Raw genomic sequence first — 14479 nt, 5'->3', positions numbered from 1 at the left:
TGCTCTAACTTAGTGTTTTCCTCCCAAGTATCACCACTGTCTCTGACATGATCAGCAGTCTGAGATCTGCTGCCACTCAGTAGTGCTTGTGTTGCCAAACACATCCAGGAGTCTATCTTGTCTGTTTAGAGTAGAAGCTTTTAGCAGCAAGCTGCAGCTGTGATTCTCCCAGGGCTGCCTCCTAGCTTGATGTTAGTGTGTAGTCATTCTACACTGTTAACACATAAATAAGCAAAGAATCAATAAACAAGAAATCAATCTTTTTTCTTTTTTTTTTCTAAGTTCCGGAATCCCCTAGGGTGTCTTATTGGATGGCTAGTGCAGTTAGATTTGATGAAATACTAGAAAATATTATTTTCCAAGTATATTTCTTAATATGGAAGCTCACTTTCCGCCATTTCCCTTCTCTTAATAGATGTGTTGTTGCACTTTTTGGGAGTTAGTACAAAAAGTTATAAATCAGTTTAAAATCTCTTACAGGTTGAGAAGAAGTAGTATATTTGAATATAGGCAAATGAACTGTAAATATTTTTTAACCAAGGCAACCTGGTTTTGGTGATGACTTCACTCCCACAGAACAGTCTATTGATCTTCTCAGCTTTCAAGGGAGGGTCATACTCACAAAAAGATCCAGGCAATGCTGCTGGGATTTATAGGGCTCATTGGCTAACACATCTGTCACACAGTGCCTCTGTTGCCAAGTTACATGAGAAAAGCAGCATATGTTATAATAGCATATAATTATGGTGCCTGGTATACTTGAGAGAATCACAGAGTCCTAGAATATGCTGAATTCAAAGGTACCCATCAGGATCATCAAGTTCCAACTCCTGGCCCTGTGTAGGAACACCCCAGGAATCAACGATTCCTTGACATTGATTTAATATATTAGTACTGAGATTAGAACTAGGAATTTAAATGGAGAGAAGGGGCAGTTCTGAGATTTCTAGCAGTTCCCAACAAATCACACGCTTGTTTTCCAAAAAAAGGCCAGACACCCAATTTAGCACAGGGGGAGAATGGAAGAAAGGAGATTTTATGTGTCTTAGGGATCAGAGAAGCCTCAAGCCTGCTCTGTTGTGGGTGTCTGCAGCACTGCCCTACCCCAAAGTGAAAACCTGCAGTTTTCTGAAAAGTATGGACTTTAAGAGACCTCTTGTATTTTCCAGTCTCTGTCTGGAGACTATAGTTCTGCAAAGATGTAAAACTTTGTATAAGTCTGCTTCTGGTCTATGAGATTCCTATATGTTGAGTATTTAACACAGCTTTGGCAATGCAGCACCTGCAAGAACCACATTGTATGAATTTTGGAGGGTAATTTACTTCACAGAAATTGCTAAGCATACAGCAGGAACAGTGGGTGTACTGAGATTGTATCTAATAATGCCAAAATTTGAATTAATCTGCTGTTTTCAACAACCGGGACACTAAATATTAATTACTGCAAAGCATTTGATGTGAAAACAAAATTAGCCAAGGTCAATCAAAACCAGTGCTGCCCTGTAGCAAGAGGAACTAGAACTGATGTGCATTTATACAAGGTGCTTTTGTTCCCTTTCCACTCTAATAAAACTGTTCTCACCAAAATCCCTGACACATGGACCTCTGCTCAGTCACACCATGCTTGTCACTCCTGCTTTCTTAATTTGCCTGAACCAGATACTCCTCTTCTTTTATTGCTCCTGTGCTTGCCAATGTTTTCCCTTCTGGTAATCTGCTGACCCAAGGGTTGCTCTTCAGAAATACTTCCATGTTTCCATTGTTCTGTAGAGTAAGTATAGGGTCCCTATACTTACTTATATATAGTCTTACCCTTAGAAATATGAAATTATCATATGTCACCACTTAGTAACATTATTGTATTACTTATTTGTATAGTGGTAAAATCATACCAAAATTGTACTTGGTACCTTGATCAAAGGTCTTGAATGTTAGTATGGAAACTGTGTCAATATTCCAATATGATTTCTAATCCACGGAATGTAAAACTGTAAGAAAAGAGATCACACATGGAAAGATGGAAGGGAGGGAGGGAGGAAGGAAGGAAGGAAGGAAGGAAGGAAGGAAGGAAGGAAGCAAGGAAGGAAGGAAGGAAGGAAGGGCACATGAACTGTAGTGCTACACTGATTTATTCTCTTGTCACTCTCTTCACATTAAAGGATAGGTATTATCCAAAATAAGGGAATCTGCATTCCTTAATTTTCCCACATGTCTTCTTTTTGGAGTCTCACTTCTGAAAATTTCAAACTACAATTGACTTCAACATGTTATTTTCTTCCAAAAACCAAACCGTGACCAGATTATTCCTAGGAAGCACTTATGACAAAATTTTTCCACTTCCAGCATGTTAAACCTAAAGGTAAGGTAATTAACAGAATTACCTTTAGCTGCATCCTCCAACCATCAGCTGGGAAATAAACATATTATCTCTCAAATCTCACAGATCTTACTAAAAATAACTTCCACTTTCAGGGAACGAGTTTTTTCTAACATCTCCAAACTTACAATAAAGCTGCTGAAAATTATCCTGCAGCTGTGATTGACAAATTTAGTTTTCATACTTGTGGATATGGCAGATGGAAATTCCAGAGATTTCTGAAAACAAAATTCAATGTTTGAGTGACAGATGGTTTGTGCATTAAGGCAAAGAACATGGACTAAACTGGTGGCATGTATACTTTTTTGATTAAACTGGAAAATCAGCAGCTGTAGCACACATTCTTGCCTTGGCTTTGGGAAAAAAGGGTTATCTTATTCTTTTAATTAGCAGTGACAGCATGTAGAGAGCAGCAAAGAGATTTGCTCTGTACCAAAAAACTTCATGGGGCATGGCCAGGTCTGTGCTTTGAGAAATATGAACAGGAATAAACAGCATTAAGGGCAAAGTTTAGTAAGGAAACAAGTCAGTAGATTCATGAGATGGTGGCTACAGCTGCAAAACCAGCATGGGAACTTCCCTCTCCCTGTGTACTGCCTTTGATCATTAATTCCTCTCCTGTGCTCTCTCCTCACTTGTAGGGCTACAACTGGTCTTAGTGTGAAGTGGTCAGATATGTCACTGAAACTACCACAAACAGCATTTCAGAGAAAAGATAATGCTTTTATTCTGTAATCTCAATATAACAGCGGTCTGTCCTGGAGGTGCAGGAGAGGGAATACAGGGATAAATCACACTGGTTTTCCTTTGTGACTGTAGATAAAAAGTTTAAAATTACTAAAATGATTTCTCAAAGTTTAGGTCATGCCAAAACACAACTGACTTAGGAAAAGGTCTTCCAGTGGTTTTGAGGAACCCAGCTTGGATTCAAGGTTTTCTGATTTCTGCATCTCTGTGTTCAAGGTGTACAGTCAATTCCTGAGTGTTAAACAGAAACCAGTATCTTCTCCACACCTGGGTTCATGTCCTTGCCGCCTTCCCAAAGAACTGGTAGAAGCCACATTCCTACTTCTCTAGGTCATCATGCTAGGCTGAGTTTGGGAATCTTGTCTCAGAAACATAGATCAATCTTCTGGTATTTGAGATGCATGATATAAGCTATAACAATAGAATAATTAGAATTCTATATGTCTAATAATCTCTTCTGTCTTAACTAAGCAGTTTAAATATTTCACTTTTATAAGAACAATTCTTTGGCATACCTACTTGTTAGAATTCCTATGTCAGCTTTTTTATTAAAAAAAAATTACTTCTGCATGTAGTTTTGAAAAACTTGAGAAGGCTTTTGGCTTGGCATTTTTGCTCTCCTTGTACCGCTTGCAAAGCTAGTTTGAAGTACATAATAAAATGTGATTATTTAAATGTTATTCACCAGTGTGAGCAGTGTGCCTGTTACCAATGTCTATGTAGTCTCACAGCTACACAAGTAGAAAAACCCATGGTAAAAATGTTACTCGGAAATAACACCAGTTGGAATAATCAGTTTAGGATGGAAGAGCATTGCAGAAATTAGGCAGTTAATAAAAAAAAAAAAAGCATACAGCTTTGCCCAGATTTGTTCAGATATGTGTGGCTACTATCCTTGTGAGTGGCTAAATGCTTTGGAGGGCCAAAAAAAAAAAAAAAAAAAAATTCGAGTATTTTATTAGTTACAGCAACAAAATATCTGAACTGTACTAAATGTCCTATTCACTTAATCCTTATATAACAGTTCATTTTTGGATGCTTGAAAATATATTTCAAAATTCCTTTTCTGATCAAAAGGCAGTACAAGTAGACCGGAAATTTTTTCAGATATTTGCATTTTAAAGTAACATCTGAAGCTAAAAATAGCAATTTTAGAGAACTGGTTTTGGAAGACCATGTTAAGAAAGTAATTTTTCAATGGTTTTTTATCAACAACCTCATTCCTTTGGAGAATTTACAGTTCAGCAACTGTACACAGGCAAACAGCAGAAAAGAGGGAGTTCCTAAAAACAGCAGCGTATACTTCCCTCTTTATCTTCGGTATATAAAACTGTGCAAACCCAGCTGTTTGATGATAGTGCAGCATCTAAACCACAGTACTATTTAGCTTTTTTAAGAGCCAAAATTTTTGAAATGCTATGTAAGTAGTGAGAGCAGTATATTTTTCCTCTGGCTTCAGATTATACTGGGTTTACAAAGAACTTGTGCCTATTCTGCTGTTTTTACTGGACTTTCTGCCTTCATGTCCACTGACCATCTTGACATCTGATTACTACTGATATGCAAGAATTAGGTGAAAGTTTCATTTTAAATGACCTTTTTGCCTAAAGATATGATGTTACTCCTTAGAGAATGTTTTCATATATGTTCTTCAAATTACAGATCCTCAGACAATCCTCTGACATCTAAGTCATTCAAAACAATGAATATTTTCTCACATTATTGAGGCACAAAATATCTTTATATTTCATCAAGGGGTATTTTAAACTAATAAATAGACAGGCAGAACATTTACAATTGAGGCTGCCATTTTTTCCTCCATTCAGATAGTTTTTAAATGAAATACTGTGTAGTTTTTCTGAAAAGAAAAAGAAAGTGTTGCAAAATTAGATGTGAAATCTGAGATATCTGGGAAGGAAACCAAAGTGGACTCTTCAGAAATCATGTGTTAAGGGGTTTGTAGAGTGGCTGTCACTGCTGCTGGCATTCCCTTCCTCCTACAGGCTCAAAAATGCCCCTGGCCTTACTCTGAAAGAAGCACTTTTGCTGTGACAAAATTTTTTTAACAAATTTTTTATTTGTTTGTTTTTCCCACAGGAGTACAACTTCAGTTTCTTTTTGAGGCCCAAACTTAGCCTCTCTTGTTTGGATAGTACTACTATCTTAACTGCTTTTTTGATAAGGAAGAATTTGAACCTCTGATCACTGTACTCCTTTGGAACTTATAATAACACCAAGAACTATTTCACTACATTAACCATTGTAAGTGCTTCACCTTACTTGAAATAAGGAAAAATGTTGATCTTAAAGAGGCAATATTCATTTGAAGTCTGCTCAGCTTCCAGAACGTGATTTGAGACATCCAGCACAGCTTCACCAAGGGCAAATCCCATCTGACCAACCCCGCAATATTCTATGATGGAGTGACTCCACCAGTGGACAAGTGAGGGGATTAGGATGTCCTTTATCTGGACTTCTGTAAAGCCTTGGACATGGTCCCCCCAACATCTCTCCCCCTAAACTGGAGAGCAATGAATTCAATACAAGGCCTCTTAGATGTATAAGAAAGTAGGTGGATGTTGCATCCAGAGGATGGTGGTCAGTGGCATGGAGAGATGGACATCAGTGACAAGGGTGTCCCTCAGGGCATCATACTGGGACCAGTGTTATTTAATATTTTCATTAATAAGACAGATGAAGAGATTGAGTGCACCCTCAGCAGATTTGCAGATGACACCAAGCTGAGGGATGTGGTTGACACACCTGAAGGATGGGATGCCATCCAGAGGGACCTGGACAAACTCAAGAGATGGCTCCATGGGAATCTCATAAAGTGTAACAAGACCAAATGCAAGATGCTCCACCTGGGTTGGGGCAACCCCTGGTAACAATCCAGGCTTGGGCATGAACAGATGGAGAAGAGCCCTGTGAGAAGGACTTGGGGGTGCTGCTGGAGGAGAGGCTGGACAGGAGCCAGCAATGTGCACTCACAGCCCAGAAACCAAACATTTCCTGAGCTGCAATCAAAGCAGCATGGGCAGCAGAGCCAGGGAGGAGATTCTGCCCCTCTGTGCCACTCTGGTGAGACCTCACCTGCAGTGCTGCATCAGCTCTGGAGTCCCCAGCACAGGAAGGACATGGACCTGTTGGAGTGAGTCCAGAGGAAGAACACAGAGGTGATCAGAGGAATGGAGCACCTCTCCAATGAGGAAAGGCTGAGAGAATTGGGATTGCTCAGCCTGGAGAAGAAGGCAGTTTCAGGGTGACCTAACTGTGGCCTTCCAGTACCTGAAGGGAGCCTGCAAGAAAGATAGAGAGGGGCTATTTACAACAGCATGTAGTGACAGGGCAAGGGGGAATGGCTTCCAACTGAAAGAGAGTAGGTTTAGATTAGATATTAGGAAGAAATTCTTTACTGTGAGGGTGGTGATACAATGGAACAGGTTAACCAGAGGAGCTGTGGCTGCCCCATCTCTGGAAGTGTTCAAGGCCAGGTGAGATGGAGCTTTGAGCAACCCAGTCTAGTGGAAACTGTCCCTGTCCATGGCAAGTGAGTTGAAACAAGATCCTGTTGAAAGTCTCTTCCAACCCAAACCACTCTGTGATTCCATGATTCTATTAAATTGAAGTGATTTTCAGTCCACTTCCTTTTTTTTATTTGAAACTTTTCATGCCTAGTTTCTCTTTTCCTGTAGTTGACCATTTAAATTGTCCCATTTCCCATGGCAACACAAAACAATGGAAAACTGTCTACACATTGGAAAAGGTGAAATCATAAAATTTTGCATTTAGCAACAGAAATATGAATTGCTGATCAGTATCAAAAGTGTTTGTCATTAATGATGAAAAGTTGACTTCCTATGACAACTGGCCTGAAAATGACAAGATAGGGCAGAGCCTTACACCCACAGAGAGGCCATGGTTTCCTGCTGATATGCTCATATGGAAAAACAATCCCCCACTGGAAAAGAGGACAATAGGACATCTCCACACTTCTGGCTTCAATTTAAATTAATTTTCTTCTAGTTTTACAGTTTCCTGACTGCAGTTGTATTTATACTCTCTTAATCATAAATTGCCTTATTCTACTAAATATTTAAGCAACTGCCATAGTACAAATTGTATTTCATGTCTCTCTGTAGCAGAGATACATAAAACTGCCTTTCATTTCCTTTCTGTTAATCATCCCCAGTTTTTTATCTTTACTCCTAGCTTCTCAGCTGTCTGTACATTAATTAATTCTAAGGAATGATACAAAATGCTATCATGATTTTAGTTAGCAAGCCCAAATGCTTTTTAGTAACTCAAATACTTTCCTTTTTTGTCTGTTTATGAAGGTTGTAAAATGTTTATGAAAGTACAGTAGAATTAGCAGCAAAACACTCCCAAAGGATGTTTGTAAAGGCAGCATATTTGCAGTACTAAAGGTCTTAAGACAGGCATTGTACTGTCTGTAAGATTTATCAGCAGGCAAACCATATATTTAATGAAATCATGAAGGGTTATTTTCATCATTTTATCAGTTGAAATAAACTTAGGGAAAATGTCGTGACTGGACAAATTTTGTCAAAAATAAAATGCCTCAATAGTAAGATACACCTTGACTGTTCAGATCTGTACCATCCCTAAACAGCTGGAGTATTTACATATTAAAAATCTGGATGTAAATGCAATTCTTCACCCACACCACCTGTTTTAAACCTACACTGGTGTGGTTACCACAACCTGAAGAATGATTCAATGACTTTTAAGTAAAATAAAAATAAACCATCCATTCAATGGTGTACTCAGCTGCTAGGAAATGATCAGCAAGCACCAGGAAAATGCTCTGATTTTCAGATTTGAACAGATTTGGCCCAGCAGGTTTGTTCAATAATCAGAAAACCAGTACTGAGCTAAGAATTCAGACAATATATCTAATAATATGTGGTTTATGTTTTAGTGTTTAGGAGAAGAAAATTATTCCCTGTTAATAATTTCAATTTCATATTGTGTCCACACTTCTTGGACATATCTACAAGGTGAATCAAGAAATATGAATGTGCATGTCAAAACCAGTATGTTACCTAATATTTACAGTGAGTGGATTGACTAATATTTATGACTATCTTATAAGGTATAATTTTAACTCAGAGTAATGCAAGCAATAATTTATCTGTGGGATCCTAGGGGTTGCCTGTCTCCGTGAATCATATCCAAAATCTCAAACAGCTGTAAGCATATTTAGAAAATGTGAAGTTGTTCCTAAGATTCAGCACCTGTCTGTAGAAATCTCTGTATGAAAAATCATGAGCTAGAAACTGCACACAGCTACGGCAATTAAAAGGTATTTAACCTGGATTGAGTTCTGAATTAGCATTACATTTAGGTGGGTATGAGGGCACAATATTTTCAAGTATTCAAACATGTTGTAAATTTTTTTCCTTTTGTGTTCTGTCTTTGTTTTTACTGAATTTATATACATGTGGAAGTTGTTCCCAATGAATATCTGAATGTTACCTTCAGCAGAAATTTCAACCAATATCAATGCATTTTAAAATCACTGAGACTGAGCAATTCAAAGGCAGAAATTATCCATTTTTGAAAGACAAGTTATATGCCAAGAATGTTACTCAAGCTCAGTGATTTTTACTGTTTTCTACTTGATGCCTTTGTCAATATCCCTGTATTTCCATGAGTGCTGTTAAGTGCAAGCAAAGGACATATTCCTAAAAGGTCATGAGGATGGAACATAAAAATCAGCCTTTCAAATGCCATTTAAATACATATACCTTTAATATTAGGATTTATTCCATAGCTCTAGAGCACTGAAATTATAAATGAGCCGTGTTTTCATATTACGAGATAAATATCTGATAAGAAACACTCCTAGTCAAAATCCAAAATGTTTACAGCCTTAAATTTTCTGTTGCTTCAACTTTTTAGGTGGCAGAAATATGTTTTCTGGCATGAAAACTTACTCTACTTGATATTTAGAAGTATTCCTAGTACACTGAAAAACAATAAGTGAAAGAGTAATCCTGCCAAGAAGCTCGTGCATTCTGTTTGGTTAATTTACTGCATGTTTTTTCACTATAAGTGCCTGGTACTCTGCCTATGGTAATAACATAAAATTGACCATCAACCAACACACAGGAGTCTATGACATGTTATTTCAGAAATATTCCCTACATGAAGAATTTCAGGCCATGGAAAGATAAGTTATTACATACTGGAGCTGGGAGATGTGAAATGGTTTCTTAATCATTAGTGGAGAAAATGCAATCTGGTCTGAATCCATATTAGTGAAACTAGTGGTCCTTCTAAACATGTTCTGCAGAAAAAAAAAAAATCTTTATTAAAATGTATGCAAGCCAAAACTTTTTCAGTACATGAAATATCTGCTTACTCTTCCTGTAATGTTTTATTCACACATGATTTCATAGTAGCTTAAATTTTCTAGTACAATTCCCAAAATATATGCTTATATCCAGATCTGTGGTCTCATTCTAAAAGCAAGGAATTTTCCCACATCTCCCACTGAACAAACACAACTGAGCTAATGTGCAAAATTGAACTATATATTTATGGTTCCATCCAATTAAAATTAAGAATAAAGGCCTCTTCCGTGCAATAAGATGAAAGAATTTGTTACATCCTTTAAATTTAGGAAACCACTCACAAAAAATTTTATGAAAAAAATCTTTAAAATGCAAGAAGAAGAACTTGGTATAAAAGTTTAGGTTTAGAGGAAAATGTCTAATTTTGATCATTGACATTTATATTGGAAAAAAGATGAGTTTCTAAGACTTTCCCACAAAAATTTATTGCTGATAAAGAAGAGTGGCAAAAAAATCTCAATATTTCTTATTCAGAATATCACACAAAAATTATCCTTCCTATGTGACATTAAAACAGTTAACCCTAGCCCTAGTTAATTACCCAGGCTGAGCGCCTGTGTTCGCAAGTTAAAAAAGATGGCGGAGCAGCCACGTTAGGGCCTTGTCGCAATGGCCTTGGGAGGCTCTTTCCAGCGGCAGTGTGCCTGCAGCTCCAGGCCCTTTAGATCTCTCAACCCTAACCCTAGCCCTAGTTAATTACCCGGGCGAAGTGCCTGTGTTCGCCAGCTGATAAAGATGATGAAGAATACTGTCATGAGATATGTCACAGGGAGTAGAATAAGGTGTCATTGTCTTAATTTGCAGCAGATAGTCATGTTTGTTATTGGGAAAGCTTTAGTAGCTATCAGTAGAGCTGAGTAACTGAGTTAAAAAGGATTAAATTAAATGTGCTTTTACAGAAATTGCTCAGAATGCAGGAGAACCAAATAATGAATGCAATTTTTTAAGCAGGATTGTACATGAAACCTGATGTAGAACAGAGGTCTATAGTAAGAATATGATTTTCCTTTTGATTTTGTTGGTTATTTTAAAAATACTATGCAACTTCAATTTTGATTCTATTAAGTATTTTTGTACTTTTTCTACACCCAATTTGGACAATCAGATCCCTTCTCTGATGATTTTATGTCCTTTGGACTTCAAAGAGGTGGAATATTTATAAAGACAAACAAAATAATATTCTCACAAAATAGTTAAATTCTAAAGTCTCTAAAGAAAAATACATGTGGATATAAAAGCATTGCTCATGGTGATAGAAAATATCCTCTTGCCCCGTTGCTGCCTATATGGAGTATATTGTTCTTCAAGAGCAAAGAGATGGAAAGAAGAAACTGATGTACAGTTTTCTGTATCTCACATAATCAAGAGTTTATGGGCCTTGGACTTCTGAAAAGCTAACAGAGAAATCCAAAATTCAGGAAGCAGCAGATCTAAACCAAAATCAAGCCTTTAAATTTAGGATAAGCCTGGGAAGTCTGGGTGAAGGTTGCACTGCAGGTCAGAGATTGGTAAAGCAGTTGCATGTGTCACATCAGTCTTCTCTGTTCACCAGCTTTATACAAACAAAATGAAACTAGGGAACAAAAGAGGCTAAGGTACTCTGAATGGCTAGAAATGTCATATTTAAATAAGTCACATTTTGTAGTAATTTACTGTTTAATTACCAGCTGCCCTGAGTCAAGGGCTCATAGTCACAGGAATGATAGGGTCACCACAATATTTTTTATTGTCCCACTTAGCACCCAGGATAAGACTTATCTTTTCTCACTACTTTCTCATTTAGACTGCAAAATGGCAAATCCCTAAATGTACATCACATCTTAACAAGACAAGATGAATATACACCATTATACTTATTAACTGTGTTGGTTAAGAACTGGAGTATGTAAAATTCACATTTTTCAGAATAGGCCCAGGAATTCTCAGACTGGTAAATATTCTACAAAATTTTATCATAAAGCTGCAATTTGACTCTCTTTTTCCTTGATTAAAGATATCTAATATTATTTTTTAAAGCTTCTGACCTGATATACAACAATGTGTATTTTCATCACCTACAGACATTGATCTTTTATAATAAAAGAAAAAGTCATATTATGGCTTTGGTTTTTAAAAGTAAAATACGCTGAGGTATACCCTTTAAGAAAAGCCATAAAAAATAACAATCTAAAATTAAGGGCTAAATCTAATCTAATTGAATCTAATCTGCTGTAGTCCATAATCCAGATGTTCATTCCATTGGAGCTGGGGGAATGCAACATCTTTGGGACACAGGAAGGGAGGGTTGCAAAATGGACTCCTTCTAAACCATATTTGCTTCCATCCAGGATGGGTGCTTGACAAATAGACCATGATTATTAGTAAGGCATTTCACACTAAATATCAGGTGTCCTTTAGGCTAAAATATGACCTAAACGATTGCCATAGAGGGACATGTGGAAAAAAAAAAACAACCAAACAAATAAAATAAAGCCACAAAAATAAAGATTTTGTGAGGCCTAAAAGGTTCCACAGAATTTAAAAATTGGCTAGGGTTTTCTTGGATGCATTTTCAAAACCTGTTTTTCTGGTGTCTATCCTATAAGTTGAATAATAATAGTTTATTTTCTCTGACTTAATTCCATTGTTTCTTTTGTCAACTCTTTCTCATTTTAAATTGACATCATAATGAATGGCATTGCAGGCTGTGAATGGGTTAGATACAGCATGAGCTCCTCAGAGAGATGAATTTTCTAATTGTGACTGAAGAATAGGCAGTTCCTCTTGTGAATCTGATTCACACTATTTGAAGGAGACACAGTGTGCAGGAACACAGGGAAGAACATGAAGAGAAGTAACTGTTCTAAACTGTCCAAGTCTCGAGATCCAGTTTGGAGAGGTTTTGGTTTTATAAGTGAAGAACAGTCTCTGAATAGATTTTTCCTTGCAGGCACATTTGGCTTCTTCAGAGGCAAGCTTTCCATCTTGCAATAAGAAGCTGATACATTCATTTTGAAACATCCTCTGTAATTCTTACATTTAAAGCAGAATTAGTCAATCCTAGAATTTAGTTGGTAGTTTCTAACTGGTATGATACACTGATCTTCTCAAAAGCTGACAGATAGTGTGGTTGCCTAGCTGTTTTCTCTGTCCATCCTCCAGAGCATTATGCAATACCTGATTTTCAAGAGGATCTTTGAAATCCTCTTTCAAAATCAAATCTATCATCAGAGACATTTTGTAAAACTGGTAGTCACTTTTACAAATCTTGACTTAGACCTCTAAGGGTTTGAGTTCCTCATATATTTTGATAGATGATGATGAGTCAAGAAAATCAGTGGTTAAGTTCTGAAATGGCATAAAACACAGGATGCTGCAATTTCAATAAGATGGTATGATTTATGTCGTCTGGAGTTGTGTCCCAGCATGATAATAAAATTAATCTACTACATATGCAGATCTAAAAAAACAACCAAAAAGCCAAAAGTGAGACAAATAAATGCAAAACAAGAATATTCGTAAGAATAGTAGGTTAACTTTTATTCAGTTGGAACAAAATGGATGTATGTTATCCTCTAAATTAAAATGTAGCTGATCTTTTTGAACAAAAAATTCCCAAAGGTAACTGAGAAACAAAATGTAAAGAAAGAAATAAACAATGAATAATGTAGAAAATGGATAGCCTTCATTTTTTTCTGATTACCAATTAACATTCCACTGTAATTCAGTAGCTGAAGGCATTGCCATCCTATTTAAAGTTTTTCCGTGTAGAGGTAAACTCTCTTTTCTTTAGAAAGCCTCACTATGTTTATTCCAGGTTGACTACAGAAAATTTCTGTTGAGTAACATCAGTACAACATCTTGGTCTACACTATCCTTTGAATAGCTTATTTACAAGAATAAAAGTAGAATATATATATGTTAAATGGTAGTAAAATAAAAACTCACACCTAGTTAAGGCAAGTTAAAGTGAATGACTCTTCCATTGCTTAAGGAAATACAAGGGATATTTTAAAGACCCTTCCCAAAATAGCTAAGGCTTTAATTTTTTAGTTATTATAGTGTGAAAATCAATTTAAAAGCTTCTACTGCACTCTTTTATGAACTTCCATTTCACTCTTCTTTCCTCTCTAAGAGTAACACACAGTCCATACAAAACTGATAAGTTTTGTGATGACATTGCTTATATCTTTAAAGTCACTATTTCGTATGTTTAGGTGAAGTTAGAATTTTTTCCTCAGCAGATTGCCAAAAATGAGCATTTTAATACAGAGAAAAAGACACAAAACCTTATGTAAATGTCCTTTCTTTTTCTATTCCACTCCTTTTATCCAGATTCTCCTCAGCAAAACACTCACTAGCTCCCCCTGAACAAGTTTACTCTCCTTGATTACTAAACTGGAAATGCAGGATGACCCTGGCATTCACATGTGTTTCATAATCTGGGAATAGGCTGTTCAGAGCTGCACAGGATGTGCCTCATTTCGAATGCTGGTTCATAACCCATGACTAAAAGAGTGCATGCAAGGAATACAGTTACAAAATTTGCATGAATTACTGTCATCCTTTTCTAGGGCATTGTGTAATTCAGCTGGGATGACGAAGCTTGTCCAGAGCATGATCTAAGGGCCATCAAAATGAGAATTAAGGTTTGGATTTTTCATCTGAACCTTGAAAATAGTTGGACTGCAACTCAAGATACTGCAAAATACAGAGAAAGGCAAAAATCTGATTGAAAAGCTGCTGACTTGAAAGAAAATTAATCTCCTCTTACTTAAACTAATTGTCTCTCCTCTTCAGTCATCACTTCCTGTTTTACAGCCCACACTCCCAAAGTGACTCTGTTTTCTGGGAAAGTGTTTTTAATGGGGACTTGTAGATTCCTGGGGCCTTTGCTGAGGGATTTCTGTCAGCACACTTCCCTATGAGAGGTTTTCTGGAGGACAGGAGGCTGCTGACACTCACATAGAAACCTGGCAGGAGCAAAATTTAGTGC

The sequence above is a fragment of the Lichenostomus cassidix genome, chromosome 1Aa (genome assembly GCF_008360975.1).
Source record: "Lichenostomus cassidix isolate B80296 chromosome 1Aa, HeHo_3.0, whole genome shotgun sequence".
Taxonomy (NCBI): Eukaryota; Metazoa; Chordata; class Aves; order Passeriformes; family Meliphagidae; genus Lichenostomus; species Lichenostomus cassidix.
This window is presented reverse-complemented; position numbering follows the sequence as displayed.